This window comes from Semicossyphus pulcher, unplaced genomic scaffold (assembly GCF_022749685.1).
Source record: "Semicossyphus pulcher isolate SPU_LCO1_2020_fin unplaced genomic scaffold, fSemPul1.0.p SCAF_22, whole genome shotgun sequence".
In the NCBI taxonomy this organism is placed as follows: Eukaryota; Metazoa; Chordata; class Actinopteri; order Labriformes; family Labridae; genus Semicossyphus; species Semicossyphus pulcher.
This window is the reverse complement of record NW_027211696.1, coordinates 4,747,028-4,774,481: the sequence shown is the minus strand read 5'-3', so window position 1 is coordinate 4,774,481 and position 27,454 is coordinate 4,747,028. Positions and strand designations below refer to the sequence as shown.

General features: G+C 43.0%; 1 pseudogene; it reads right to left on the bottom strand.

Moving 5' to 3' along the window:
• Nucleotides 1-8,583: 8,583 nt before the first annotated feature.
• The window catches only part of LOC138602369 (transmembrane protein 132C-like), a 95,643-nt pseudogene continuing 76,772 nt past the window's right edge, over nucleotides 8,584-27,454 (bottom strand).

Genomic DNA, 27,454 nt, shown 5'->3' with positions numbered 1-27,454 from the left:
CGTCTCATCATCCCAACTGGCACAGCCGGGGGCAGCTCTCTGCAGATTACCTCCACAGATTAGGACTCCATTAGAGAAGCTGTTTACCCACCTTTCCTCCCCTCAGGCTCCCCTTCACTCTGTTTGCCCACCTCAAGACCCCGTGGAGGACACTCGAACCTTTTCCAAAGTATATATGTAGAGGACTCTGACAACAGGAGTTCTGTTTGAGGTTATGGCTGCAGTGAGGATCGTCTTCAAGTTCCAGCTTTTGGTTAGAAATGACGTCCAGCTTTTCTCTCTGGGAGTGCCGTTCATCATGTTGCCAGCACACACCTCCACAGCATCACGCACACGCTCAGTTAAAGGTTAGCTTGGAACAAGGCCGTTCTTCTCCCTTTCTCACTGATAAATATGCAGAGCAACACTCGGATTAGCAGGAATGTAGTAGAATAATAAACACACAGTTTATATTCAGAGTAAATGTGAACATTTTGTTCAGATATTATTGGCTGAACTCTCTGGTTCACCCCTCCAGCCTGCCTCGATGGCAAGTCGACAGGAGGAGCTCCCGTAAATCAGCGTCCCTGGCACCCCGGCCCATTACAGCACTCACTTAAAGCAATCATTAGAGAGAGAAGAACCATTGCATCCCTGCCCTCCTCTGCCATTACCACTTCCATATTAATCACTCGCTTCTGTGCAGAAGGAGCAAAGAAGAGCAAAGGTCCTCAGTTACCCCCAAAACAGCAGCACAGGGTTCTTTTGGCCCTTTTGATTGGAGCAGCAGAGTTGGAAGCTCCATTGCTCTGATGTATAAAACAATGTGTAATATGTTACTGTGAAACCTTGATATAAGTGAACATAGTGTGTTTAACTTTTGGGAACGATGTCGGCTCCTGCTGGCTGCTTTAATTAAGCCCAATGAGCCTCTTAAATGTAACATTCATCCAACAGGGAATGATTTGTGGAAGAATGACTTCTATTAAACAACAGAAAAAAATGTATTTAAGAAGAGATAAATGATCTATAATGATAATGTAACTACTTTGTCTTTTAAATTTCCCAAAAGTAGTTTTAATTGTCGATGCGTTTCAGCCCTCACGAGCAGAGAGAAATGACTCGAGTGGATCTCGTCTCTGGCCGTCCATTATCAGACCAGCTTCTCTCCAGGTAATTTCAGCAGCGAGCGAGCGCTCCCGATAGACGGAATGGAAAGAGAAAAATGTCAGATTTCTACAGCCACTCTTTTAAATTCATGAGTCCGCTGCCTTATCAGACCGCTGGAGTCCTGACCTGTTTTACTTTCTGCAGGCGTCCATTGTGTGTGTGGGTGTTCTTCCCCCTGAACACTTCCACTTTTCCCTTCGCTAACACTGAGCAGGCCGAGGTTCCCGAGCTTCCCCCGAGGGACTGATAACACCTCACACATATCGAGTTGAGGGGATGTGGTGGGAGAAGGCTTTCACAATTCAGAAGTCGGTTCCCTAAATTCGATTAGCATTTCCTGCCGCTCCATTTTCTCAGCCTGCACCAAGAGCGAGCAGCGGGAATATGCAGTCTGCTTCATGTGCGAGTAAAAAAGGTGAAAATAATTAACATCTATTTAAACTGCTGGAGGAACCAGTAAGGTGGTGTTATTCACACCGGATAATACAAGAAGTACCAGACTGCAATTCAATTCAGACCTTAAATCTCAAACATGCACGTGTGTCCTTAAACTCTCTGACAGTTTCCAATCAGCCAAATGACACAAAGCAAGTTTCAGTGAATGAATCTGCCTGTGAAGATAATATCCCTGTCTCTGACTGGGTTCGTTGCTCTGTGAGTGAGTCTCATCAAATAAAAGCAGAGCGGTTAAAACATAATTAAGAAGAGGATTAGATTGCAGACGAGCTTTTAGTGAAACCCATAAGTCATGAAATTGATCAGAGACGATGAAAAAAGACGGCAACTGTCAGGGAAGAGAGACCTGTGATCTATCGTTCTCTGGCAGAGTGGAGGTTTTTTGACCTGTTGGTACACACAGACACACAGACAGACTCCCACAGGAGCATCATTCCAGCGAGGCAGTCCTGATATCTGACCATTACAGAAAGCTGCTTGTGTGGAATATGGCCAGAGTGAGGTATTACCTGAATACAGCTTTCCATCAATCATAGCGAGCAGACTAATGTTTAAAACCAGGGAGGCACAGCTGACAATACAGCAGCCATCTGTCTTGTCCTTCATTATGGTCTTTCTCCATTTGCATTGATTGGCAACAGAGAATGAATGTGCCAGTGAGAGGTAAAACGAGGTAAGACTTTGGGGGGAAAAAGGTGAATAAGAAACAAGAGGCTGTGTGAGAGAGAGAGATGTGGGAAGAGGTAAAAACAGACACGATTAGGAGGTTAGAAAAGGCAGAGCTAACAGTAAAAGAGGAGCAGGTCAGGATGAGGAAACACAAGAGACACAGTCAGAGAATCGAACACACACACACAGCCAGATAATGATCCAGGTTAAACTCAGGTTTGGCCCTCGTCCAGCTGCTCCTGGTCACAGGGAGGTCGAGCCGGCCACATCCATCAGCAGAGAAATGCAGGATAGACTCTTAAACGTCCCGGTTCCTCCCCTCCCAGCCACTACAGAGTGATGACGGCCTCGTCTGAGATAAAGGCCGATCCATTGCTCTGATTTGTGGCCGATGGGGCGATTTCAATACCTGTGTTTGGCCTGATAGATGAGGGCCCTGTTTGATAAAGGGACAGTTTGCCTCGAGGCCAACAGGGATGAAATTGCAGTCATTGCTTTTATTTTGTCCTCAACTCAATCGACACAAAACAAGGCGGCAGGAAAAAAGAAACACATAATGCAGAGTAAAAACAGATCCTGTTTTAATAAGTGATTGACACAAAATAAAACCAGCTTTGAGTCAGGACAAGGCTGCTCGACGTTGCACATGGAATATTAACTATCCCAATCAATAGGCCCAATTCAGGTGCTTTGAAATGAGAGACAGAAGAAGAAACACTCCAGCTTCCTTTCAATCCTTCCTCTCGACTGAGGCTCACACTGAGTAACTGTTTATAACAAGTGAGAGGAATGTCAAAGTCAGACTGCCAACAGAAATCTGTTTGATGCAGAGTCCAGTCTAACTGTAGGCTGCAGGATGACTAGTCTGCTGAAGTTCCTGGTTTGAGCTCCTGGTTTCCAAATGACAAACTCTAAAAACTGGCTGAAACCTCCGGAGCAATGTGAAGTCCAGAGGCTGCACATGTGTCTCTTTAATGTCAAAGACTAAAGCCTCCAGGAGCACCATCTTCTTCACTGTTTGGTCCCTGAACGCCTCAGTAGTAATTAGGACCATATGTGCTTTGACTGTCAGAATACACTTGTTACTCACCTACCAATCTACCTACAGCACATTAAAATATGATGATCATCATATCTTAGAGTATTTGATAGTTTGCTCTTGAAGCTGGCTGACAAAGTTTTGACATGTGAGTCAGAGAAACACTTGATGTAGGTGACTGAGTTCATGATGAATCTCTGCTGCAGAAAAACATGAAGTTCTCATTTGGCAGAGTTGAAGTGAAGCTCTCGTGTGAGTTCAGTCAGGAAGACTTTATGGTTACCTGTCCGATTGCACTGCAACACCCTCACTGTTAGCCTATCATATTCTTGCTGGCTTTAAATATGGTTTTTCTCTGCTTCCCGTTCATTAATGCCGTCCTTAAGCACGACCCTCCACCTCCCCATCACCGTACAGTCTTCATTATCAGCTTCATCATCTCATGAAGATGACATCATCAGCCAACACCTCCACCTCAAGTGTCTAGATATATCTTACAGTCGCTCGGGGCCGACACCCTTCAATCACCATGTCTCCCCGTAGAGTCCAAGAGCCAAAGACTTCTGCCCATGATTCATTCCCACATCATCACTGTAAAATAAATGTTCTCCTCACTTCCTCTACTTGTCTCTCCTGACTGAAATGCTGTTTAACTCTGGAGTCTGAGGAGTTTGGAGAAAGTGTGCGACATGGAAACAAAACAAAAAGAAACTGCCTGCATGATAGTACTCCTCTCAAAGACGTATAAATGAAGTGTAGGTAATGAAAACATCATTTCAGCACCAGGAGCTGTCCATCGTGTCCTTTTACTGCAAATAGACTTGTGCATGATATCCCTTTAAACTACTCTCTCCTTATGAGAGGTATTGATTATTAAATGATGCCTAACTTCCATCAGTTTCATCATCTGCTCCATTTGATCTAAAATGCTTGAAGCAGGAAGAAACAGTTGAAGAGAAAACCGTTTAAAATCAATGTTACCTGTTCATCGAGGATCAGGAGCTTCTCTCCTGAAAAGCACACGTGATACCACATCATCACACTTCTCCCCAAAGCTGATGAATGTTCAGAGTTTGCTGCTCTTTCAGGGGGATATTAAACTAATGTTAAACACTCAGCCTCTCTTTGTGTGCATGAATGATCTCTGTTATGTTGCATTATCCAGGCCGAGCTTGTTGCCATCCTGTGATCCTGTTAATCAGTTCTCCTCTCCTCTGTGTCATGTCGTGTTGTGTTTAAGTGTAAATAGGAACACAGATGATGAACATTGAACCCATGAAGCCGCTCGACCACCAGCTGAGAGGACAATGAGGACAGCTCTTCCTGGTCGTGAGCCTGAGGGGGGGTCTGTCTGTTACTAACTACACAGTGTTCAGTGATGAGGCGCCCTGTTTTTATGAGCACAGAGCAGCAGCTTGTATTTACAGCAGTGACGCCAAAGACTCTCTACTGAATGTCAATAAAAAACACATTAGAGCCGTTTTACATACAAGTACTTTCATTTGTTTTCTAGATGTAGAATCAAACCCACATGAAGTCTGTAACACATCTTAAATTAAAGGTCATCAGATATAAACTTTATTTGTTAGATAGGCTGAGCAGTGTTTTATACCACATTAGCTACCAACATGTTTGGCCTTAAAATGAAGCTAAATCTGCTCGTGATGCTTCATCGCATGTAAAAGCTTTATAGTGGACATGAACTGAGAGCAGTGAGACAATAGAATGACTTTTTTTGTAACTAAAAATTGTTAATTTTAAGCGTTTAACACCTGATTTTGACCTTTTTGTCAGGAATGAATTGAAGGAAAATTGACATTTTTATCCAACAGAAGTTGTTTTTTATTTCTCATCAGTGGGTTAGACCAACATAAAGCAGGTTGGGATGAAGAACAATTCAAATACACCAATGGTCTTGCAACTAAAAGATGCTTCATTCTGAAGGTTTCTGTGAATGCTGGGATACCACTGTACACTTCTTTATATAGCTCTGTTTTAATATGGAGAGGCAGGTTGATATTTGAACCCTTGAGTGTGATGTGTGGGCCGTACAATCACTACATGAGATTTATTTACCAGCCATTTATTCATCATTGTGACCGGCTCACTGATTTCAGGGCAGAACAGGGCGACTCCAGTGATGTTTGTGAGGGATGAGTGTGTTTAAATCAAAGCAGGATGTAATCAGCCATGCAGGGTGTCGAGCTGTCCCTGAGGGATTTAATCCTCCATTATTTAAAGCAGGAAGCATCAATGTGAGAATAAGACACAGACTGGTGAGTTACACAGAGCTGGCAAGCACTCGATCTCTGAACCCATCTGGGAGTGACGGCCAACTTTTCCGTCATTTCTTGGTTCATTAAATCGCCCGGAGGAGCGCCCGTTCATCTGTTTGTGGTGAGTCTCAGTTTCACTGTAAACAGTGAGTTACACAGAGGCTGCACTCTGGATTACTTCAGCGGTATGAACCCGAAAAAAGAAACAGATTTTCTTGTGATTTTCTTTCCATTAACGGGTCTCAAGTTTGCCTAAATAACAACCTCATGATGCAGGTCCGCCCTCCAGAGGAGAAGAAGACAACTTTTTAAATGCTTGTTTGTTGAATGGAGGTCGGTTCGATCATTTCTGATGCATTCCAGGACGTCAGGGAAATCTAAACTCTCATTGGCTTTTGTGACACAGCGTCAAGCAAATTTATCAAATCTATAATTAAATGCAGCAAACATAGAAAAGTACAACAACAACATTAAAACATGATTTAAAAAGTGAGAACTACAATCAACACATATTTAAGTTGTCCAACAATATCAAGTTGACTTTATTTATTCTTTATAACAAAGCTGAGGTGTCATGGCAGATCATGTCACACTGTAGTCTGCTGCTTTGTCTGAGCTGAGCTCGTGTTTTAATATTAACTGAAGTCATAAGTTAGTTTATCTTTTCAGATTATTTTCTCTGTTTATTTTGTGTGTGTGTGTGTGTAGAAGTTGTCTGCAGGTGCAGCTGCATGTGTTGTCTTGTGACTCTGTGTTGGTGAGGTGAGATGTAATACTGGAGAGGCTCTGGCAGCTCCATTATCTGGGTGGTGTCAGCCTGTCTGCCTGTTCATGCTTCCTTTCTTTGGGCCCACTCTCCCATTCAAACATTTATTTGCAGGCCTGACAAACCCTGTCAAGCCCCTTCTGCCTCTCTGTCAGTGAGCTGGGCTTACTGTACTGCTAACGCTGCAGGTTCAGGGCTGCCTGCACTATCTGTGAACCTCTTTCTAAAAGCATTGTGAAACATTTTAGAAACATTTTCTTTTTCTGTATTTTTTCTGTCATTTCACACTTTGAAATAACATGATCAAATATCAGAGACAGAACTTTCGGTTTTTGTCCAAAAATTGAGTTTATAATTCCTGTTAATGATCAGTTTGTGTTTTGATACATGCTAGCTGTGGTTTGAGTGCAGATATTGCTCGCTCTCTGTATTTGATTTAGTCAGTAACGAGGGCAAAGTGTAAATAGATTACAGATTTAATTAACCCTGTGGTGGGAAGTTCAGATCACAGCCATTTAGCCTTTCCAGTGGAGCCTCACAAACCTGCAGACAGCCGAGGAATTCAGAAGTACGACAGAATGAAACACTTTCTGCAGCACGTGGCAGCTCAATTAAAAGTGTTAAATGTGGGAATAACTCTGGGTGCCATTTGGCCAACCACCCTGGGAGGAAGCAGCAGCAGCAGACAAATGTCATTTTACTTATGCAGCAAACGAGAGCACGATGAAGTGATCTGGAGGCTGAAACAAGCTGCTGCATAGCTTAAATATGAGTCAGGACCACATAGAGGCCATTTGTGGTTTTCAGATTCAACCTGGTGACATTCAGCACCTTTCACTTGAATTAAGTATTATTGATGGCCACTACAGGTCTGATATTAACACCAGGAAAGTTCAGAGTCCCTTTTCCTTACAGGAAATTACTGTTCCAGAAGTTGTTCCTGAGAAGTTATATTAAGGCTGCTGTGTTTGAGGGTACGTTCGTTTAAAGGAGCAGTTCTCCCCTGAAAAGCCTCTGTCAGTCAAAGCTAGTGTTCTCTCGATAGAAGCAATAACATTTGAAATTGGCGCCATAGCTGTGGAGAAAGTTGTACAAACAGCTCGTGGTTTCACCCATTCTACATTCCTACAACACACAGCGTGCATTGCGCCCCTCCCTCTGAAAGGAACGGCCCAGCGAGAGACGCTGTAGTGAAATACTACCGTTTAACTGCAGGCAACGGCTCAGAGCGGTACAGAATCCGAAATACGACGAGAATATACCGAAGGATCGTCTAAAAAATCTTCAGGTCTGCAGTCTTTATTTCAAATGTGACGATTTTGAACGAGACATGACATCGGAGGCGGGCGTACTAGATTGAGGAAGTGTAGTTTATCAACCTCCGCCAGACGACATAAAATGCGTCGTCTGGTGGAGGTTTTCCAGGGCCCATTGGAGAAGCAGATAGCGTCCTCCAAAGGCACTGAGTCAAATTGCGTTTTTTTCCTACCATAACGGCAGTAGCTCCCCAAAAAATCAGCGAACTGGCCCTTTAAGAAGGCTTTAAAGTAGTCAAATCTGCTTATACTAGAAATATAAAATATTGTTTAGAATAGTAAGTTTAGTTCCTCAACACCAAACTTGAAAACTATTTCTTTATGGACCCGCTCTGTGAACAGTTAACTTTGTCATGGCTCTCTGAGTTCATGTCAGCTCAGCTGGAAGGACAGTGTTGTAAAGAATATCATTGTAGGCTTTTCAAGTCAAGTACACAAAAGGAGACAGTGATGTCCTTGTTGTTTCAGACTTTTAAACAGCCTTTTACAGTTTATTGTTGTGAATTCCCAAACATACGATTCAAAGTAGAGTTACTGATAGTAAAAGTGACTCTTTGAAACTGACATTGACACTCATACAACAGTTCATGGTGACGGGAGAGCAGTGGGTCCAAAACCAGGTAAGCACTCAGTAACAGATAATCCAGAAGGGAGCAGGTGAAAGGTAAGTCCGTGCCAGGCAGAGGTTTAGGGAGCCAACAGGTAAGTGTTCACAGGACGCACACACAGTGACGAGAGTGGCGATTCTGTGAGAGTCTCTGAGGTAAAAAAAACAGGGAAACTCACACAGCAGCGTCGTCGCAGATGAACTCTAAACAGCCAAAGGGGAGCAGCAGACAGAAACCAGCAACACTGAGGCAGAACTCGTGGTCAGGGACAGAAGGCTGAGGTGATTACAACATGGCAGGCAGGTCAGAGGCAGGCTGGGTCGACAACGGGGAATCAGTCCAAAAGAGTGTGCTGAAAAGTCTTACTTGAGAAGATGATGAATCTGTCAGCGAGTGAGTGAGCAGGAGAGTCTTTACTGGCTTGATTGCAGATGGAAAGCAGCTGTGTGCACAGGTGAGCTGATGAGGTGGGCGTGGCCGGCAGGCAGAGAGCAGCAGAGGTGGGGTGAGTGGAAAATTACAGAGAATCCTGGAGCAGAAGTGAGACAGAAGATGACCACAGTTGTGAATGTTGCTGTGGGGAGTAAATTCTTTTTTTGTCATTAGTTTATGTGCAGGGATGAGTTTTTCACAAGTTAGCTCTGCAGACATTTGATCAGCACTTCTCTAAAGTTGTGGCTGTAGGATAAACTGAGCCAAATGCCAGGGCTTCAGAAAGATGCCAAGAGTATCAGTGATGAAACTCAAGATGAGACAGAGCTCTACTTGCTCATCAAGTGTGATCACTTCAGCTTCTCAACAGTCTATTGACTCTCTCTTTGGTTCCTTGTAGCAGAATGCCTCATTTCACAGTGCTGCAGTAACAGGTGATTGTGTCACTTGTGCAAAGACAGGCCAGCTGGGGTTTGGAACCAGGCCAAGAAAGTGTACATCTCATTTGGACACAAATGCACACGAGGCAATGTCACATTTGATGAAGCATCGTAGAGATGTCCAGAGCTGGATCTGGTATATTTTTATGGATAACATCTAAGTCATTCTTTCCTGTATTCCTGTGTTTTCTTCACCTCAGCCTGAAATTGTTTGCAGCGCCTGCAGTGCTGCACTTTTAGGTTTTAGTTGTCAGGTGTGTGATGTTGACTGTTGACAAAATGAGGGTTGTGTGGGAGAGCTAAGTAACAATCTATCTAGCAAACAAATGCTCGGAGTTTATTTTTAAAAATTAGATGACAAAGCTAGATCTGTGTTGTGTTCAAGGGCAATGAATTGTGTCTGTTTTATGCATAAGCTTTAGAAACAGTGTAAAACAGCTGTGTGCGATTTACCCATAAAAAACGCATTGAACAGAAGGTCCAGTGCGTTCCCCCACATCTCCACCACTGGTTCTATGCTAAATTAAATGTGACCAGAAGCAAACAGAGCTCCTACTAACCTGCATCATGCATGTAAATAATTAACATGCTCACATTAACAACAGCACTTGTATCTACTAAAATGCGCTCTTAAGCAAGCAATAGCTGTTTCTCTGTTGTCTGTATTCCTGAACGTTCCTGGTCTGTCAGTGTGGCATTGTGCTGCAGAACAAAGAAGCAGTGAGCAAGCCTCATTATCACTTCAGGGACCCAGAATACACATTCCCCCAGGACGCTGGAAAACACAGACCCAAAAACAAAGATGCCATCAGAGAAAAAATAAGCGAGAAATAAATTCAGGAGGAGAGAAGAAGTGGTGCTTCATGTTTAGAAGGAGGGTGTATTAACAGCTGCAGCTACATCTATACTTGGAACTCAGTAAGGCCATAACCGCAGGGATTTCCAGTGATCAACTGCACGTAGCTAAAAATGCCATGATTCGTTTCCCTTAATGAACACGTCTGTTTTTCAGAGCTGCATCAAGTCTCTTATCGTGACATTCTCTAAGGCCTGATCCATCTCGCTGAATTGTTAACATTTGTAGAAAGAGCCGGGTCAAAGTCAGCTTTGAAAAATGAAAAGGTTTTCATTTGCTGTCTTCTTCATCCGCCCCAAGAGCAGTGTTTCAATGTCAGCAGAATAAAGAAAACAATACCACATTCAAACCTGTTATAATTGCACCAGTCTAGCCATAAATCACATTGGCACGCACACACACACGCACACACACGCACACACACGCACACACACACGCACGCACGCGCACGCGCGCACGCGCACGCGCACGCGCACACACACACACACACACACACACACACACACACACACACACACACACACACACACACACACACACACACACACAGGATCATTCTTTCAGTTTATCTACACCCACCTGATGACGAACAATCGTGCAGTATGCTAACAGGAATACAAACTGACCAGTGTTAGCACATGTGAACAACAGTAACTCAAAGGTCTTGCAGAGCCCACTGCGTACACCTCGTACCTTTAACACTGGATCCAGAGTGTGACTTAAATCAATGAACAGAACAACAATGCTTCATTATGATGTGCAATATGTGTGTGCAAAGACATCTGAATACAGGTGATGTTCAAAGAACGCATACAGACAGCACGAAATAGATCGGTCTGTCAGTCTGAAAAAGTGGGTAATAAGTGAACATGTTTTTTGATAGTGTTTATAAAGCACACATGTAGCTGCTGTAGATGCACAGCCCCATTCCACCCCCTTTCTGCCATCATGGCTCATGGTCATTCACTTCCACAGCAAAATATGTATTTAGCTAATCAATGTGTATTGTTACGTCATTTGTGAAACATGTGTTTGTCTGGGCATCTCAAATGTGATGTTTTCTCTTCATTCTTTATTTTTTTCTTTTGTTAACGAGATGTTTTGGGGGTTTGGATTGTTGGTTAGACAGAACAAGCTACCTAAAGACATCACTTTAGCCTTTGACAAAGTGTGGGCATTTTCATCCCTGTTTGTGACATGGTTCTAGGGTTGGCTATGTCTGTTGGTCAGTTGGTTGGTAGGTCCACCATGAGACTGAAATATCACAACACATCAAATAGTTTGCCATATCATGCTAACGTTATCATGCTAACATGCTAAATAAAGATCTCTTCAGGTGGAGCCTGAAAAGATGGCTGTAAACCCAGAACAGATAAATTATTAAGTCTGTAAAAAACATTACTATCACAGCGCTCCTTCTTTTTTTACCTTCCTGGTAACCTGGGGACATCTCCAATGCACAGGTTATTTGGTTTGCTTTATTAAGGGTGCAAATTATATCTGAGGAGATTCATAGGTACTGTAAGTGGGAAAGGGGAAATTGCACAGGAAATGCCACATTAACATGTAATAAGACTGAAGTAACTAATCTCTAATTGGGTTGGCCTTTTAGAAAGGGGAATGTGTCTGTGATCCTGTGGAACAAGACTAATTGTCTGAGAGGGTTAGAAGCTTTTCAGGGCTCGAGGGCACTTGACCCAGAACATTTTTAATAGCTGATAATGATAAAGGTACGGTGGCCGACAAGGGCAATCGTGCTGAAATGGCCCAAACAATTTCCATAAGAAGAAACAGGCTGAAAAGACTGACACGCAAACAACTGAGTGAAGTGACGGTCCCAAAAATGTATGCAGATGTCAGAGACAGTGTAGCAGCTTCACTGAAGTCAGCAGAAAGAGTTGCCATAACGTGTGACAGCTGGACATCCAGAGCGACGGATTCATACTTGACAATAACGTCTCACTACGTCAATGATGACCGGAGCCTCATGTCTCAAGTATTGCAAACAAGAGCAGGTAAAACCAGTCACATGGCAGTAATCTAGCGGGTCTGTTGTCCGGGACAATAACAGAGTGGGAGCTTACAAACAAAGACCCAGTTGTTTTAACGGACAATGTCTGATGAGGCTTGATGAGGATTCTGCTCCCACTCCAACGAAGAGGTCAAAGGAATCTTCTTCCAGCGCCTTGATGTCTCTCCTTGGGCCAGCCTACAGCCACAGTACCACAGAACTCTCCCGCTGAAAAGGCACGGGAAGAACTGAACAGATACAGGGATGTAAAACCTGTTCCACTCCATGTAAATCCACTGACTTTGGTGGAGGGTGCATGCAGGGGAGTATCCACTCTCTCACCAAGCAAAGCGATATCTTGGGACCAGTATCCCTTCTGAGAGAGTGTTCTCAACCGCTGGCGACATTGTGACCAGTCACTACCCAGCAGGAAGTTCTGCTGGCCCAGCCCGTCCTCCTCCGCGGCTGCTCTAACTTCTCCAGTATCCACCACAAAGAGTGTGAGGACACGCAGGGTGGCGCTCTGATACTGGGCCACACAGCTGTTCTCGGTCCTCTCCTCAGCTGCATCGTCTGCGTCCTCGTCATCAGTGACCCGCTCATACCTGCAGGAAAAGATGGGGTGAGATATTGATAGATACTTTGAAGGTTATAACAAGTATAAATCTATTTTTTCTTCTATTACAATCTTATATAATTCATTATTTTCTTTATTACCATGAATGCCCACAAAGTCCAAACCCTCTGATGTATTTACTGCAGTCAAAGCCTCTACTGTCTGTTGTGCTGCAGGTTTCCCCGACCTCCTGAAAGTCACAGACTCACAGTGTTTTCTAAATCCATTAAAAACAGCTTGCAGAGACAAACTGCTGCCTTGCTTTCTTTCTCATTTTCTTTAAAGGTCAACTGATATTTTGCTGTATGTCTGCCATTTATCTGGCCCGCGGCACATACTCTGCAGATACAGCCATCTCAGGAGATGTGTTTTGTAGCAAATGAATATTTGCAAACCCACTAGTTTTGTGACACATTTGTTCTATTTGTTCTCTCCTATTTAAGTTCATATGGCCCTTTATCACTTTAAAGACCCACATTAGACTGGAGTTGGTAGAAAAGGTAGAAGGGAGAAAACAACCTTTTATTATGGAATATTGGAAAAATCCTGCAAAGAATTATAGAAGAGGGAAAACAGGTGCATCAGAGGAGCTAATAAGAAATGCAGACACTGGTAAAACAGCATGGTACAATAGTGTCAAAGCCATACATTTGTGTGGTACCTACATGTTTACTGTACTTTATAACAAAGGCAATAAAGCTTTAAAATATACATTTAACCCACTAAGCTGCTACTTTACTGAATTTAAACCTTTTTCTTTGTGTATGTTAAGGTTCCAATTCTTTTAAAAATACTTTAAATGCTTGTAGACACAAACTGCTCCCTCTGCCACTATAATACATCATATCTATCAACAACATGTTGTGTTGTTGGCCTCCAGGCTGAGCTGTGGGAGCTGCAGTGATGGTAAATGTGGCCTTGGGACACGGAGTCGCTCCTTGGAGTCGACCGTGCTGATGATGGAGAGAAACATTGATACGGCTATTAGGCGTATACGTCACTCTGATCCATCCGCCCTTCACCTTCCATCACTCTCTATTACTGGTTATGGGTATCTCCTGTTTTCCTGTGCGTTGTCATGGTGACATCTCTGGCTGACTCTCACTCTATATTTCTCACGTAAACTTTTCACTTGACTTTCCTGTAATCTATTTTTCAACTTCCTCTGCTTTTCTCTCTCTCACCTTTATTCCCTTTCACTTTCCAGCTCTGCCTGTGTCCCTCTCTAACAGTCAGGAGGCCGGGGGGAGCGACAGTGACAGTTTCCATTAGGTTTAATGAGGCATGGCCGGTCAGGCAGAAAAACGGGCTGACAGGTTAACATGCTGTGGCCCAATGGCACCATCCCCTTCCCTTCCCTTCTTCCACATCAGTGAAGGGACGGCAGTCTGAACCAAGGTGACGTTTGTGGCTGGTACCAGAAACATGAGGTCAGGTCATGTTTGGAGCAGTGAGTGACAGGTCAGCCGCGGTGTCGGAGTGTAATGAGGTGGCCTTCACGCTTATGTGAATGAGTGTCGATGTTGGAGCACATTATTGACAAACCTATTCAAAGTTAATTTTCTATTTTCTTTAAATGTTTTTTTTTCTTACAATTATGCACATAAACCTCACATACAGTGTGTTCTTTATGCAGAGATGCACTTGAAAGATATGACGGATTATTTTTTGTTTCACGCCGTCTTGTATGACTCATGCGTTCATTGTGCTCTGTGTAACTTCTGAGCCTCAGAGACTTTTGTCCACACTCTGTACTGCTTAAAATTACCATTTCTTATTCAGCATAAGAACCTTTTGGGAGAACAGTCAAATGAATTATTATATCTCATTGTACCTGCTCTGCAGCTGCACATGCTTTTTATGCTTATATGTCTGAATCATCACTACAAAGAACATTTATTGTAGCCTCCTTTTGTTTTACCAAGTGAACACTGATCAGGATAGTCATGCAGGGATTGTTAAATAACCCTCAGGTTAATGACTGAGCTCTGCCTGAGCTCGGGGTCAGCTACGTCGATAAGTAAGGGCAGGCGAGGCAGCTGGGCGCTTAGAAAACTGTAGGTGAAGTTGAGCATCACTCGGCTCTTTCCTCTCGTCTCCTTCCCATTGACGTACACGTAGTCACATCGCTCCGACACCTGGAGAGAGAGAGAGACAAAAAATGACAGAGGCAGGAGGATGAGAGGCGAGACAAAGTGACACAGGAAGGAAAAACTCAGTCAATGTGAGACTAAGAGGGTGGTCAGAGTTGGCATTGCTTCAGTAGAACTCAAAGTGTCATGTGGGTTCATGATCATTTGTGTGTAAGTTGTGTGACTTTGGTCCAACTCAGCAGATGGAGCAGAGAACAGACACAAAAGAAACTGGCTCAAACTGAATGCAGAGTGGCTGGATGAAGTACAGCTCCAATCAGTTACAGAGGTTTCTCACATGCATCTCCAGATTAAACTAAATAAAGTGTCTTTAAATTGAAAGCATCATAATCATCTTATCAAATATTTTCTTCCCTTTGAGGACCAAAGAACAATCTGTCATTAAGTTTTGTTTGCAATCACATTTAAATCCATTTAAATCTCAAACACCATCATAAACTTGATTGTCACAAGTAGTCATTTGAGCACACGTCCTCAGTACTGACAGCTGCTTCTTTAAAACAAAGCAGCCACAAGAAGACTGTCATCTGTCTCCACGTCTTTGCATAGAACTTGGCAGCTTTCCTCCCAAATGATGTCAGACCAGCTCCTCTCTCTGAGGAACTAAACTGACAGCTCGGCGTGTGTCACTCCTCCTCCTCCTCCTCATCCTCCCTTTTTACTTCATCTTTCTCCCCCTCTCCTCACTTGTTCACCTCCAGTCTAATGCATTATCGGCCTTTTTCACAGCGGACAGTTTTACATCCAACAGGAGGAGAAGCACAGGTGATTATAGTCACATTAATGATGGCTTTATTCCATGTAGCTGCTTCCGTGTCATGGTCCTGGTCGTGTGCATGCTGACTGCCTATCATGGCGTTCTCAGACACCTGAATAGAACAGAACCATTGTTAGAGTCATTAACAAACACTGATCGATGGATGATGGTGGCCTGATGGCGGCCCACTTTGATCCTTTGGGTGCTCGGTATGATAGATTAGCTACATCAAGAATATTTCTATTTAATAAATTAATTAATAATGTTGTGCCACTAAAGAAGACCACCAGTCTTACTGCATCAACCTGTAATGCAATCAATTAGGGCTGTTAATAACTCCCAATTATTTCCATTTGTATCTGATTTTTTAATTTCTGTATTCGACCACAGAGACGTGATCTCTTTACAGACAAGGCCAGTGTCCAAACATTATTTTATTGATTGTTGGGTCTGTAAAATAAAACAAAAATAGGAGGCGTTTTTTAACTTGTCATTTTTCCGGACCAATATTTTTCTGACCATAAAGGGTTGTTGTTTAAGCACAAGATATACAAAATGTAGTTGTGAAGTAACCATGGTAACCAAACAGTGAGGGAAGATGGTGGTCCCTCCACATCTGAAAGGGTTTTATTTTGAGTTTCCTTTGAAAATAGGGTGGAGGGAGGAGGGGTACCGCTTACTGTTCCCAAACCAGAGGGGGAGGTCAGCGTCACAATGTGTGGTACTGCTTCAGTGGATAATTAAACCCTTTGAGAGATCTGCCTCTTCCCTGCGCTCTGATATGCATGTTCATAACACGAAAACACACAACAGCTGCTCACACACACACACACACACACACACACACACACACACACACACAGACACACACACACACACACACACACACTTCTATAATTCTCCCACACATACTGACAATTAACCACAAATAGTTTATTTTAATCATTTCTCTCACTTCATTTTTTCCATGCTTCTCCTTTCACAATATAAAATGAGGACATGTTGAAGGGCAGATATGTAATCTAGTGTTGCCACAGTGACAGTCTCAATCCCTACCTACCATATTTACTTACTGGATTATACTTCAGGTTAAGGTTTTTTTGGGTTAACCACAAATTGTGTGTAAAGTTTCCCAAAGCATTCAATAAGGTTTCAGCTTAACGACCACAGCTTTCAGAGAGCCAATGAAAATCACCTCACAGAAAGTTGGAGCTTGTTTAGGATTGGAAATCAGTCACAGTGAAACACTTGTCACCTTTATGGTTTGTCAAAGTGACTTTATTGGCAAGTAGTAATGAAGGTGACCAAATCCATCCTTTACATTACAAACTGTTTATGTAAAGCAATAAGTTTATTTGAACATTATCTGGAGGCAGCTGAAAGAAGCTGAGAAAGTTACTGTTGCTTTGGCGTAATTTAAACTTTAAGTAGCACAGAGGACAACTTCAGGGGAACATACTTTTTTCAATCAGCATGTTCAATGACGACAGCATCTCCTCGGATGAGTGCTCATTTCTGCGATTTGTCTTTCTTTTTCTTTTTCATTTTTGAGGTATCGATTTGTGACCTGAGGAGAGTTTTCATTTCCTGGCGAACCATTTAACAGAAAATAAGTCATGCTCCATCTTGCTGCAGGAAAGTTAGCACCTGCTTTCAAGAGTAATGATCGCAAACCACCTCTACACCGCATCTACCATTTGTTCATTGTCTTCATCCGCCCACGCAGCACTAAAAAGCTGACCATGAAGCAGACTACAATAAAGACCAGTTGTAAAAAGCTGAAATAAAAAGCAGATGCCTTAGAGACATCCTACTAACCTTGAGAAGCTGTTCATCTGTTGACTTGCACTCCACCGACTCAGTTACATCAGAGACTGCTCTGTCTGTTCCAACAGTCACGGCCTTTACTGGCACGGCGACTGTTCGCCCAGTGAGGACGGCGTGTTGAGGATCTCTGTGTCCTGCAAGAGAAAACAGAAAGAAACCATTAATATAAGCTCCAATAACACAATGACTGTTAAACAAACACATAGAAAATGAGAAATTCAGAAATGTTTGAGGTTGATAACCACAATGACCCAAACTCTAGTGAACTTGGGACATTCATCAATACCCTAAACTGCCTTGCATTCTTCTTGTCTTGGTCCACAACCAGCAGGACAGGAAAGGTGCCAGTATGTTTGACATCACAACTCTTCTCGGATCAACTCAGGTATTGCATGTAATGGTTAACAGACTCAGGAACCAAGGTTATAGAATGGGACCCGATCCAGACCCAAATGACCCAAATAAATCCTGGAACACGACCGATACAATCATGAGGAGGATCTTGGGTCCTAGGGACCGGGTTGCCCGTGAGGACCTCTACCCACCTTCTCTACCGATGGAGGTGACAAAATACAAAATACATGTATGAGGTAAGTGGCATGTTAGTGTTGGTATGACCCATCCATTGACTGCTAACCTAAACTTATAGAGATCATTCTTGGACCACTTGACTCTCTCCTTCTGGTGTTAAACCAAAAACTATAGTCTCACTGTAGCCCGGGGGACACATCCAGCCCGCAGTAAAATTATATCAGGCCCATGAGATATGTCTAACATATCTGGCTTGCCGGCATACAGCATGCACACCGCTGATACTACAAATCCCAGAATGCACTGCAACAGTATGCGCACCAGTCAACACCGGCTGTGTGAGTTGACGTGTTTCTGTGCGACGTTACAGAGCATCTCACTCCGCTAAACCTCGAGCTTCGGCGACGGGACCGTGTCATCACGGACATGTATGATGCAGTGAGAGTTTAACAAGCCGAGCTGTGACTCAGATGCAGCGAGGAAACTTGGGTCACTTTTCATGTTGGCAGACAAACCAGCTCTCCACCGCTGTGTTCCCAACTGCGTTTTGCTGATAAACTAAGCGGACCTGCAGAGTTCACACGACTATTTGTCGACTTTGGAGCTCAGAAATTTTAATTTGAACTGCTCAGTAATCTGTTTGTAGTTGACGTGGAAAGAGCACCTGTAAACATGATGCCCCAAGCTCCGCCTACAAGCTGCTCAAATGCTCTGCATGTTTGGAAGCACATACCTGTGTAAGCGACTGATGCACACCTTCACTCCATCCTGAGAGCGTCCACAGCTCAGAACCTGACCACAAACATGAAGAAAAGATGCAGAGCGTCTGGCTGGGGCAAGTGGGCATGAGACCTTACAGACGAATGAATGATGCTGATGTGTCTTTTATTTTAAATTTGATCTAATTTCTTCTCTTTGATACCCTTGGGTTTTTTTTTTATTCTATAAGATATCTTGGTTTATTTAAGTCTGTTCTATAAATGTTGACCCCGCTCGGCCCTCGTCTTCTCTGACTGAGTTTGAGACCCCTGCTGGAGCCATTTTCCTCTGACATCACGCTCAGGGTGGGGAGCTCAGCTGGTGGAGTTCCCCTTTAATGAATGGTTTACGCAGACCTTCTCAAGTAACAAAAAAATACTTGACAATAATACTTGATGTTCACGAGTTATCACAAGGCACACTTGAGAACTGACGGCCAGAGGAGCAGGAAGAAGATAATGAGATCAATTAAGACAACGTCTGGTAATCCTTGAGCTCTCAGAGAGTTGTTGTACAGAGGATCTGCTGTATCAGTGGATCCTGCTCATCACAGCTTAGTTCAATAAAAGACGACTTTGAAAGGCAAAGGAAAACTGTCTCCTGACAGTTCAACACTGGTGCCTCCCTGTTTGCTTTGTTTCTTCACCCTCGTGTGAAAGAAATACATCAAAAGTACATCAAGAATTCAAAGTCGACTAACAAGAGGTCTCCTCTGCCTCGTCTCTTTCTCTCACACTCCATGTTTTTCTGTTATAGCTCTACTTGACATCTGTTGGAGGTTATTTTATACAATAGGTCAATAGTGTACATGAAGATGCTCTCTGAGAAAGAAGATGTTTCTCTTCATCCCTCTGCACTGAAGGAAATCAAACACCAGTGACTCAACAGCAGCAGAGGGTCAGAGTGTCTGTTTCCAGTAATGAGCATTAACACTGTAATAAAAGGATGACAAGAGAGGTCTTAATGAGCGTCACCATGTATGAAGGAGACTGTTTGTGCCATAAAGAATAGAATATTACGTGAGCTCAGATATAATACACTCGATCACAAGCACACCGCGTCTTTACTGGAATTTAGTGAGATTTAGCGAGACGCTGGAGTGACGCATGAGGCACAAAAGGAATATATGAAGTCCTTCCACCTCTCACCAAGCAGCACCTTGCTGCCTAATACCCTCCTGGGGCTGTGAAGGGCTGAAATGCATGTCCTGTTCATGAGGCAATTTGTACACAACCAGATAAAGACTCACACACACACACAAACGCGCTGCACAGACTCACACAGGAGCACAAACACACCTTCGCTCCCCTGCTCAGAAAAAGAGGCATGTCTCTCTGGTCACACAGCAGCTTATCTTCACAACCTCTCATTGCAGTGCAGAGTCCAGAGCAAGAGAAGAGAAGAGAGACGGCAAGAGAAGGAGGAATCGATAAAAGGCCATTATGCTTCTGTGCAGCCTGGGTGCAAGGGTGGAGTGTGTGTGGGCTGGTATGGCTGTGGACGAATGGTGTGTAAGGTACAGCAGACGACCTATAGAAGCACTATTTATAGAATAGTAACTGTATTTGGATGTTTCAAAGATCAAGGACAGACACAGTAACCACACAAACCTGTCACTGTGCTTCAGCTGGTGTTTTATCTCTTGGTGCTTCTCTTTGGTCTGTAACAAGGTAAACACGACAATCCAAACTCCCCTTTTACATCTACAGGCAACTTTAAGTCACCAGTGACTCTGACCTGCTTTACTCTGGACTGTTGGAAGAAGCTGAGGATGCTTTGACACCTAAACTGTTTGGTTTGGTTTCAGTGAACTGCCTGTTTAGTGCCGTTCATTTGGGCTGTTGTTGAGATGGACCGAGACTGTCTGAAGAGGAGGCTCTCTCTCTGCTGTGGTACGGATTGTTGTGCTCTGAGAGCGAAGCTGATAAACCACTGCAACTGTACACAGAATAGAAAATATGTACTGTGTAACTGTCCCATTTCTATGTATGATTCCACATTTAAAGGGTGACGCTCTGGGTGAGCCTTAAATGATGTTATAATGTACAAGAAAGGCCTCTTGCTACACTCTGTACCAGAGGAGGTGTACTGAGCTCAAGAGGTGAGAAAGACTAATGACTAATGACACATACAGAACCTATTCAAAGGAGGAGGGGAAGGAGACATGTGAGATATGTTCAGCTTACATCAGAGCCCTCAACACTGCTGAACACTGACCTGTAATTTATAATTCATTGAGTGTACAGCTGCCTCTGACCCGCGGAGAACCACAGCTCGAGTCTTCACTAACCGGCTCAGACTGACAGCAAGCTCACAGATCCTGTGCTGTGCTGGCCTAGAGCTCCTGTGAGTGTGATTGAAATGACACTGCAGCACACTGCAGCTTTTCACTTTATATCAATTATCAATAAAAAGCCTATTTTCTCAGTCTGGCAGTCTCCCCCTGCTACTGACAATCAGCAACATCTCACAGCCGATAGCAGGAGATAAAGTCAGAGCTAAGGCAGGGGGATCAACTCCAATATCTACTTTTTACCCCCATTGTTTTTAGAAATATTGATACAGCAGGAGAGAAAAGCTACGTTCGTGGATGTAATCTCTTTATGGTTATAGCTTGGGGAAAAAGGCGCAGGAACTAAGTTGTTGCGCTGTGATGACGAAGCCAGAGAGAAGCTGGAGCAAAGTGCTGATACGTGAAATGACGAGGGAGGTGATGGAACGGGCAAAACGTTTGGGGATTCAGATTCTGCTCGGTGAGCTTATGAACAAAACCCTTTACCTTACATGGGACCCATGGTAATGTTAAACATATAAATGGACACTTGGCACCCCCCAACCTCAAACGTTTTGTTATTTTGTATTTAATTTGTTTAGTCAGAATGTGATTTATATTCATGTACAAAAGCATCAGTGATATTTTAGCAGGTTTATTTATGATTAAAATGAGTATGGCTCACACAGGCACTTGTGGGCAGCTCAGGGGTCTTTAGGATGCACAGGTGCACATTCAGGGTCATTCAGTAGACCGAGATGTCCGGTCACATGCAGCCACGATGAGCTGATGTGCTCGTGTTTCTGTATTTACAGCTCCTGAGATTGGAGTTAAGTCATTTTAAAAACTCATGCACACCTGGAAGTCCCTTTTGTGTCCAAGTGTGCAACACTTATTAACAGGGTCATTTCTTATCATGTCGTCTCTTTTGCACATACTGGATGCTTTACACTCAGTATTTACCTGAGTTGAATCTCGTGAGGATGAAACAAGCTGAATAATCAGCTCCTGTGTCTCCACTGATTTAACACAGTTTGCAAAGCAGCTATAATGTCAGTATTAGCTAATAAAGAGTTGGGGGCACTCTGCCATGACCAGGAGTAAGAAATACCATTATTGATCATTAAATCAGGACCAGCAGTGATTTATACTCTACTCATTAATTACATATTGATTTATTACATAACCTGTTGGTCTGGTGATCTGTTGGATTTTCTTTTTGTAGACTGTGATCTCTGAAACATTTTAGTGAGATTAAATATTAAGCCTCTGTTGTTTTTCCCTCCTCATACTTTCTCACTCTTTAACAGGAGGCGAGTAAATGCCAAAGTCAGCAGTGGTGAATGTGCTGCCCCTGATAAAGCCTGCTGTACTCTGAGGTCCTCCTCCTGTTCCTGGAGCCTATTTGATTAGAATAAGCAGCAGAGCTGCTCTGAATAAAAAACTCACAGAGTGGAGGAGGGTGAGGGGAGGAAAGCCAGCAAAAAATACACAAACAAACAAACAACAACAATTTACAGAATGGACAGGCTTAGCGTCAAAGTAAAGCCTGACTGACATTTGTAGAAGAATCCCCAGCTGTGAGACAGCAGAGAGAGAGAAAGTGTGTAAAAGTGTGTCATGTTTATTTGTCTACAGTATAAAGGACATGCAGACAGTATGTGTGTTATTCATTCAGACATGTTTCTCTTTCTTTACAAGTCTCTGAAAATCTATTAGAGGAATGAACACCATTCCCTTGTTTGATATTTTGATGGTAATGCTGGAGAGCACTGATTAACACATCAGTCCCAATTCTCCGTCTCTGTTGCAGTTAGATCTTGTGACTGGCGAGGCCCTAGCATATGATTCACATCCTTTTCACAGATCAAAACCTTCAGTGACCCCTTATGCCAAATGGATGAGGGTATTGTCATCCTGCATATCCCGTCACTGTCGGGGTGAATCACTGTGTGTCACGCATGGACCTGCCCATTTGTAGATAATACGGTGAAGGACGACTCATTGACCATGTGTCTTTTTTCCACCTCTCTGAAACAGGTGGTTATAGTCTTTGCAACACTGAAACATCACAGGAGAAAGATAACAACTCAGAGGCCTGTATCTACACAGAGGCCTTCATCAAGCAGTAAGGGGCATTATGGCAGCATGCAGATGGCTAATGCTGCCATGAGGACACTTAGCATGCCGGTGGATAGCCTCACTGCACAGCCTATCAGTGCTCTGCCAGGCCATTTTCCAAATACAGTTCCTGACAGTGTGACAATGTGACTGATGGCAGCCTTCTTGGATACAGCTAGCTGGACCTGATGCAGTGATAGCACTGCGTGTAGATTACAGATATGGGGAGCGCTCTCTTTCTGACATATCTGTTTCTGGTGCCTGCAGAGGACAAACGTCTCACTAATTCTGCTGTCCTTGTTGCCTCAGTCTGTCACTATCTGTCAGACGTGATTATTGGATTCAGAATGAGAAGAGCTGCATTTGACCAAACTTTAATTATTCCAGACAAAGGCGCTGAACTGTGACAAGAAAACAAAGGCTAACGTTGAGCTTCCTGCTAATGGCTCTGGTTATAATGTTACAGGGCTGTGAGAAGAAAGCTAATGTTACTGAGTTTGAAATGGAGAGACTTTCAGATGCTGTGAATAGAATGCTAATGATAGCATTTGGGATGTACTGTAAAGAGCTGTGGGGGCCACACTGGCTGTCTCTTCTAATGAGCGAACAGAGAGGCAGCGCACGGCAAGAGAGCGACGAGAAATTCATGTGAGGACGACGAAAGCAGCGCGCTCTCAGTTGGCGTGTCCTCTGCATGTTTCTCTTTCAAGCTCGCCAATGAAACACGTTCACTGCCTCTCTTCTCGTCTGCCTGTTCGGGTCCTGGTAGCAGCTCTCTCTCTGATTCTCCCTTTAGAATCTGAATAAGCATTTTTATAGAAGGCAACAACAAGCGTTACACATGTGTTTGTCTTTGTGTCAATAATATCACATTAATGTAGAAGGCCTCTCTCACAGTAAGAGGAGAAGAGAACAGCAGGAGCAGTGTCTCTGTAAGTACAGACAACTTTCTCTGAGCTCCTCGTTTAGATGTTTGAGGGTTCAGGCTGTTACAGTCTGTCTGACTCACTTCTGTTGGAAGATAAAGAAACATTAAGTATTCCTGAAACAAGGGAAATCGCTTTGAGAATAAGTGTTATTATCTCGTCCCAACGCCAGAACGCTGCTCTCAATATCCAGAAAATTAAAGTTTAAACTGAATATTGAATTATTTATTCAAACAAATGTTATCTGCAGCGTGTTCAGCATTAAACTAGCATTCTGAAATATCCAGCCCAGACACAAAAGACTCAACACTGTGAGACATTGAACTATTATACATGTTGCTCTGTTTTATTAACCTTGAAAAGGAGCTGTTATGAAAAGGTGGTTTGTCCATTGCTGCAGGTTTAGATCTTTCTTGCTTGTATGCAGTGATTGTCGTCACGAGGAGCCCGTCTGTCTGAATGTTTGAGGTTATGAATTAACTCTTTGGTAACAACTTATTTCAGCCTGGTCTCACTCACAACTTATCAAACATGGCAGCTTGATTGAGTCAGAATATGAAGCTTTATGGAGCCCTTCTTGCTGTCCTCTGGCCTCCTGTTTGAGTTGCTGTGGAGTCAGGTAATGTCAAACAAACATGACACTCGTCCCAAAGACTGAGGTTACATTCCAGAGTGAAATCACAAGTAATAGTTGTTGTCATTGGGAAGTCGTCCTTTATTAAAGGATAACTTCGGGATTTTTCAACCTAGACCCTATCTTCCCATGTGTTTGTGTGTAAGTGACTCGTGGAGACAACAATTACTGAAATCGATCCAGTATTCAGGGAGCGAGCACCGGCCGGCAGTGAGAGAAGACGAAGAGGGAGAAGTGCCGTTTGTTGTGTTGGAGTACAGAAAGCGCTGCTGTGTTATCTAAAAGAATGTCATGGCTGGAGATCCTCTCTCCCTCTTCATCTTCGTCTTCTCTCACTCCTCTCTCCTTCTTCCTGCAACAACTACGGTCTTGCGCGAGATTTCAGTGCGAGACTTCTCCGTGAGCGAGACTTGGTTACAGACAACAACAGAGAGCATAAGGTAAAGTAGCATGGCTGCCACAGTGTTGTCAGACACTTATTATAACGGTCTGATCCTGTCAGTAGCAAAAACAAGCTCTTTTAGTGGCTGTATATTGGCGTATGCGCGGTGCCCCGTTTAGTTGCATTGTATCTCATTTCGCGGCTGCCGGCCGGTGGTCCCTCCCTGAATACTGGATCGATTTCAGTAATTGTTATCTCCTCTAGTCACTCACAAACAAACACATGGGAAAACAGGGTCTAGGTTGAAAAATCACGAAGTTATCCTTTAAGTTTTGTAGTGTACTGTAGTTAAAGAAGTCCTCATATTAGTACTTATATAAATGTATGTTTGATCTTTTGACCTCAGTCATTTCGGTGCCTAAACGTAACCAAACTGATTAAATAATTGACAACTGAATTTTTGTTCCACGTCTGAAAACTTGCTTGCTTTGTTTTGAGAGTCTGACGGGGAGGTTGGTTTGTTATCGTTGCAAACACGACCACACAGACCTGCACATTCATAACGGACGCTAGAGAGATCCCAACATGTTGAAGTGTAAGGTCGCTGACCGACCTACAAGTTGGGAGTGACGTTCTGCTTAATATTTTGGTTATAACTCGACCGGCCAAACCTCATTTACTTTCTTTTGCTTTTAAAATGTATTGTTCTTATTCTTAACCTTTCACTAGTTTTGCGATGAACAATAACTCAAAGACAGCAGTGAGTCGTGTATTTCCTGTTTGGCAGGCAGATACTGAGTGTGTGCTTCTCTGTAGGAGTGTCGGCCAGCAGCGATCACAGAGAGACGAGAGAAACAGAGGTTACTAACATCGTGCACACAGACAAACACTGGTGAGTGGCAGCAATGATCAATGTCTACCTGCAAGTTCTGCTGCAAAGGTGAAGATCAAAGTCAACTACTGACACACTTTAATCAAAGTCTTTGTTCACTCTGACTTTACTGCCTTTAAAGCAGGTTTCCTATTTAGGGATACAGTGCACTCGATTAGTGACAAAACTATTGAGTATAAATGCTGAGCAACCAAAAACCTGCAGTTACACATCCACAAACCCCAAAGATAAAGTTTCTTTACTTTGAATAATCTCTCTCTTGTGATTAGTAAGGCATGCTCGACTGAGCTTCTAGTATTCAGCCTCATTTATATAATTTAGTTAATGTTCTTCAGCATCAGAAAAGTGACCTGGTTGCTTCTTCTCTTTGTGATTATGAGTTAGTTAAACAGCTGTGAACCTGCAGAGACATTTACTGACTGAGTGATGTGAAACATCATTGTCATGTGTAATGGAGCTCTGTTTGCAGCTGAGCTGTGTTGCTGTTTATTGTTCCTTCTGTTTATTATAATTATTCATATTAACTGGTAACATTTAGCATAATGTGGACTCTCTAAAAGGCTTTAAATGTTTTTTATCCAAGACACATGAAGGCCCCAAATTTCAAGAAAAGATTAAATGTTAAATTGACTCAAATCAATAAGTGACATTTTGTTGTTGTTGTTGTTGTTGTTGTTGTTGTTGTTGTTGTTGTTGTTGTTGTTGTCGTTGTCGTTGTTGTCGTCGTTGTCGTCGTTGTCGTCGTTGTTGTTTTGTCTGATCTTATTAAGTATAGCAGTTTGAGCTGCATCTCAGCATGCAAGGTACAAACGTTTTTAATCATCATTTAAAGAAAACAGACACAAGTGAGCCTTTGCTGTAAGGTGATGTTATCCTGCCTTAAGATACATTTTAAAGACTCCATCAATATAGTTTTATTCTTATTTTATTAACACTTTATAAATAGTCAAAATGTCCAGATAACTCTACTGGCCAAAAACCATAAATCAGCAGCTAACTGCTGCCTCATCGAGTCGCCTAATAAAAGTTTGTGAAGCGCTTGAAGGCATTTGATTTTCATGTGGCCGATATCAGTGAGACAAATGAAAACTGTTCTTATCTCTCTGCAGCAAACAGACTGGCTTTGCTTTTATTTTGGAAGAACAATTTACATTGTCATTATCATAATACAATTAGCAACATGAAGCCTCTTGCCAATGTATCCATGTTTGGACTGTCTAAATCCAAACTCAATTAACTCCAGTCAGCGAGATCTGAGCGTATTAACAGATTATTGACTATTAAAAGGGCAAACTGGGTGTTAAAAATACTTGGGCCTGGCTTCTTATTGGACTAATGTCTAATGGTCATATTTGTCACATATATAATTTCCTAATGTTTAAATATATTTGTTACAATCAGACAAAACGTGCTGTTGGATGGGAGTCCTGTTGAACCATGCAGAGGTCAAAGACTTACAACAAAGGACAATCCGAGCTGAGCCGAGTGCTGATTAACAAATAACTCATAATGTAGAAGCTGTTGTGAGAACTGTTGAGAAGCTTATTCTGTTTGCACGCCCAAGTT